Genomic DNA, 5,472 nt, shown 5'->3' with positions numbered 1-5,472 from the left:
ACACACACGCACACGCACACGCACACACACACACACACACGGTTCTCCTGGGAGTCAGACTGTGAAGGGATGTGTGGTGTGTGGGTGTGCATCAACATTAGCATCACAATGAATATATGGACCATATTTAAATGTACAAACAACTAATAAGCACCTCCTTTGTTTTTTGTTTTGGTTTGTTTTGGTTTTTCGAGACAGCGTTTCTCTGTAGCTTTGCACCTTTCCTGGAACTCACTCTGTAGCCCAGGCTGGCCTTGAACTCACAGAGATCCACCTGCCTCTGCCTCCAGAATGCTAGGATTAAAGGCGTGCGCCACCACCGCCCGGCACCTCCTTTGTTTTTATCCTTTGTAGAACAATAATGGTCCTTCTCCATCTGTGGTGGCAATCTCAGTTACCCATGGCCAACTGTGAACCAACAATATTTTAAATAGCAAATTTCAGAAATAAATAACTTACAACTTTCGCATCACATGTCCTTTGGAGTAGTGCGACGAATGCCTGTGCCGTTCTACCCAGGCAGTCATCCCTCTATTCAGTGTGTCCACAGTGTATATGCTACCCACCATACTACCCAGGCAGTCATCCCTCTATTCAGTGTGTCCACAGTGTATATGCTACCCACCATACTACCCAGGCAGTCATCCCTCTATTCAGTGTGTCCACAGTGTATATGCTACCCACCATACTACCCAGGCCAGTCATCCCTCTATTCAGTGTGTCCACAGTGTATATGCTACCCACCATACTACCCAGGCAGTCATCCCTCTATTCAGTGTGTCCACAGTGTATATGCTACCCACCATACTACCCAGGCAGTCATCCCTCTATTCAGTGTGTCCACAGTGTATATGCTACCCACCATACTACCCAGGCAGTCATCCCTCTATTCAGTGTGTCCACAGTGTATATGCTACCCACCATACTACCCAGGCAGTCATCCCTCTATTCAGTGTGTCCACAGTGTATATGCTACCCACCATACTACCCAGGCCAGTCATCCCTCTATTCAGTGTGTCCACAGTGTATATGCTACCCACCATACTACCCAGGCAGTCATCCCTCTATTCAGTGTGTCCACAGTGTATATGCTACCCACCATACTACCCAGGCAGTCATCCCTCTATTCAGTGTGTCCACAGTGTATATGCTACCCACCATACTACCCAGGCAGTCATCCCTCTATTCAGTGTGTCCACAGTGTATATGCTACCCACCATACTACCCAGGCAGTCATCCCTCTATTCAGTGTGTCCACAGTGTATATGCTACCCACCATACTACCCAGGCAGTCATCCCTCTATTCAGTGTGTCCACAGTGTATATGCTACCCACCATACTACCCAGGCCAGTCATCCCTCTATTCAGTGTGTCCGAGGTGTATATGCTACCCACCTACCAGTCACTAGAGCTGTCTCAGCTGTCATATCAACATTTGTCATTTCCAATGCCTCTATTAATAGGAGCCTAGAGCCATGTCACAATGCCTAGGCCACTCATCTCACTTTATCTCATCACACAGATCTGGTATCATCCCGTATCACCACAAAAGGATAAGATTGAGAATAGTACAATATTTTTGAAAAATACATCTCCAACATTTTTATTATTGTACAGTCTCATGATCATTTATTTTATTATCAATTGTTGTTCATCTCTTGCTGTAACTAATTTATTCATTAAACTTGATCATAGGCATGTGTAGATTGTGACTTTAGGCATCTGTAGTGGGTCCAGGAGTGCTTCCTTGGATAAAGAGAAACTACAGTGTTCATGTTTTAACTTAAAAAGAAGAAGAAGAAGAAGAAGAGGAGGAGGAGGAGCCAGCTGTGGTGCAAGCCTTTAGTCCCAGCGTGTGGGAGGCAGAGTCAGGCTGATCTCTGAGTTCAAGGCCCAGAGTGAGTTCCAGGACAGCCAGGGTTACAGAGAAACCATGTCTCTAAAATCAACAACAAAAGGCATCAGGGTTAGTGCAGACAACAACAACAAAAAAAAATGCACCATTTCCAGGGCCCTGTAATTAACTGTTCAAAAATTAATAATTTCAAGGCTGCAGCAACAGCACCCAACATTAGGGTGAGTCCTCCTGAGGACGGTCACCCACCTGTGACAGGTCCTCAGAACCCAATGAGCTTTCAGCTGGAATGACAGAGTGCTGGGCTGACCCTGCTGGACACACTGCAGCTTGAAGGGAAGGCTCCGCTACAGCCTTATGGAGCCCATGGCATGCATCTTGAAGGGAAGGCTCCGCTACAGCTTTATGGAGCCCATGGCATGCATCTTGTATTCTCTTCCGAGTCAGAGCATGGACTAAATGTTCCAAATGGGAGCAGGGTCCTGTGGGCCTGGAGACTCACAACTCTTCCATTACAACTGGGAGATGTGCTGACCAAGCCTCAAGGCACAGTGAACCCAGCTGATCCAAAATGAGGGCTCCCTGTGAGCCGCCGCAGCCCACCGAGACTTTGAGTTTGAGACTGGCCCTTAGTACCCATGCCAGCAGGCACAGGGACTTTGGCCCACCACAGTGGCACCCACTGGAGGACCAGGTGGGGGATTGGGGCAGCACATCCCAGGTCCTCTTCATAACCATCCCTTCAAGGAGAAGACCTGAGTCTTTTTCCTACTGACCCTATTGACCCTGCTCGCCACAGTCTTGCTCAGAGGAGCCCGCCTGGGCTGCTGAAGGGTAAGAGCCCAGGCCAGGACTCCTGTGCCATATACCCTTGGGGCCTGGGGAAAAAAAAAACAAAGCCAAATCTTATCATCAAACAAATGAGGCTTGGACGATAGGCCCCAGACTGCCCGAGGGGACTTGGGAAAATGCCCATTTTTCCTTCCCTTTGCTCCCACATAACAGAGCTCTCCAACCGCTGCCTAGTCGGTGGCCTGTCTAGCCTTCAGCCACAGGCAGCTTCTCCAGCTCTACCTGCAGTCAGATACCTGGCTCTGGCACCCACAGTGCCGCCTTGTTTATGGTCCAAGTCTGGCAGAGGCCACAGCGGCCTCCCTGTTCTCTCTCGTCGCAGAAGAGCCACAGATGGGGACTTCCATGACTCTTTCTGCCCCTGTCCTCCCCTGGTCCCAAGCAGTACTGAAGAGCCATTGGCACTCCACAGGCGGCTCCGGAGTGAACAGCACCTGCTATTGGTTGCCACGCTTCCTCTGTGGTCCCCTTGAAGGCAGGGCCTGCTTCTGTTTTTGTTGTGGGGGAAGAGGTACTTTTCGTTGTTTGGGGGGGAGTGTTTTGTGAGTTTCGTCTTTTGTTGTTGTTATTGATACACAGCCTTGAACTTGATAATCTTCTGCCTCGGGCTCCCAGTCCCTAGGGAAGGCATGTTTAGATTCGTCGTTTTAAGCCCTGTCCTTAGCACTCAGCTTTGTAGACAGGTGGACAGTAGGGGATAAATGAACATTTTAAACAAATACATAAATTTGATTAAGATAAAATACTCACTACACTTTTTTCACCGTTTCTGTTTTGTTTGAGAATTTCACGTGTTTTGATCAAGCCCACCCTCCCATCCCCTCCCCTTCCACGCCCCCCCCCTACATCTTACCCCTACCGTTTTCCCCTCCCAACTCGATGTGCTTTCTTTTTAAAACCCTTTGAGTCCGTCTGGTGCTGCCAGTGTGGAAGCATCTCCCGGAGCATGGCAGCCTCCCAGCCGCTGCATCCCTGGAGAAAACTCACCCACCCCTCCCCCAGCAGTCACCAGCTGCCAATAGTGACAGGATTTCATGATCCTCACTGGGATGTAGGCTGGCTTGGTCTTGTGAATGCAATCACAGCTGTTTACACAACTGTTCTTAACTCACGGTGCATTGATACTTGAAAATTCCACATCAGAAACACGCATATAATAATGCCTTATCTAGTCTATCATAGAAACTTCGCATAGTAACTTTTACATAAAGAGGGTTCTAGGACAGGTGAGAAATTAATAAAAGTGGGTTACCTTTCATAGGAGACTCTGCAAGTAGGGGTGAGTCTTTCCAAAGTCCTGTCCTTCATTTTGAATCTCCACCTCTTTGAAGGTATTACTCAGCCAAAAATTAAAAGGAAGGAAAATAGCTATTGGTGGGAGAAAGGAGGAAAAAGAACTAGAGAGAGGAGAGAGGTCAGGCTCCTCCACCAGGACTTAGCCATGGCCTTGATGCCAAGGCTGATGAACTGAGTTCTAAATAGAAGTCAAGAGAATAAATCTCTCCAAGCCCTCATGCTATGATGGCACAAATGCCAAGCTTCCAGTGAGGCAAGATCACCTCCGTCTTTCTTGGTTCTCCTGTGTGGACCAGAAGTCAAGTTTCTCCGAAGGGTCAGTCAATAACAGCCTGTGTTTTCAACCTCAGAGGCTCAGCTCTGAGATAAACTATCAAAAGTGTGCCGTGCTCTGTGAATTACCAAGTAAATGATATGCTCAGATATCTCCCAAGGTCAGTCTCAGAACATTCTAGTTAGTTAATAGAGCCCCCTAACCTAAGCCCAGAGAGCCCTTCAAAAGGATTCCCTTCGGTTTGGTTTTGTTTAATTTTTGTTCTGTTGTATTTGTCTTTCAAGACAGGGTGTTTCTGTGGAACAACTCTGGCTGTCCTGAAACTCACTTTGTAGACCAGGCTGGCCTCGAAGTCACAGAGGATTAAAGGTGTGCACCACTACTGCCCGGCCTGTTTTGTTTCATTTTTAAAGATTTGTTTACTTCACATGTAGGAGTATTTTGCCTGTGTGTTTGTCCAGGCACCCATATGTGCCTAATGCTGTGGAGCAGAGCAGGGGCCGGAGAGTCTGGAACTAGAGTTACAAATGGCTGTGAACCGCCATGTGGGTGCTGTGAGCTGAACCTTGGTCCTCTGCAAGAGCAACAGGTACTCTTGACTGCTGAGCCAGCTCTCCAGCTGCCCGCCCCTCCAGTTTTAAAAGGCGACAGTATTTAGGTGGAAGCCTTGGCTCCCGTCTCTCTCCAGACCCCACCACTGAGAAAGCCCACCAAGTGGATGGCTCCTCCCCTAGAGATCCTCAAGACCAAGCCTACAAGGTATTTAAGACCCAGCCCATAGACTGGCCTTGTGGTTTCTCTCCCCCCACCACCCGGGCACCACCCCGGGACCACCCGAGGAATGCTTTGCTCAGATTAAAACCTGGACTTTAATTCGGTTTGATTTGGCCTGATCTGATTTGTTACATCGACGGAGTTAGATATTTTACTTAGCAAACAGGTACAACTACTTTTAGTTTGTATTAAGCAAAATGGGCCCACAGGCTCTGCAGTTCCACCCTGCACACCTAACACTCCTGCTGGGTACGTCAAAGGTCAGGATCAAGAGGTAGCATTGTTTTGTAACAGAAAAAGAAAAAAAAAAAATGGAAATAACCTAGATAACCTTCAGGAGAAAACCAGATAAATAAAGTGTGATCTAGTTCCCGGTGGAATTCCATGCTGAGGGAATGAGTAGAGGATTCCCCACAGGCGT

The sequence above is a fragment of the Onychomys torridus genome, chromosome 11, assembly GCF_903995425.1.
Source record: "Onychomys torridus chromosome 11, mOncTor1.1, whole genome shotgun sequence".
Taxonomy (NCBI): domain Eukaryota; kingdom Metazoa; phylum Chordata; class Mammalia; order Rodentia; family Cricetidae; genus Onychomys; species Onychomys torridus.
The sequence above is the reverse complement of the archived record's forward strand: the minus strand, read 5'-3'. Positions refer to the sequence as shown.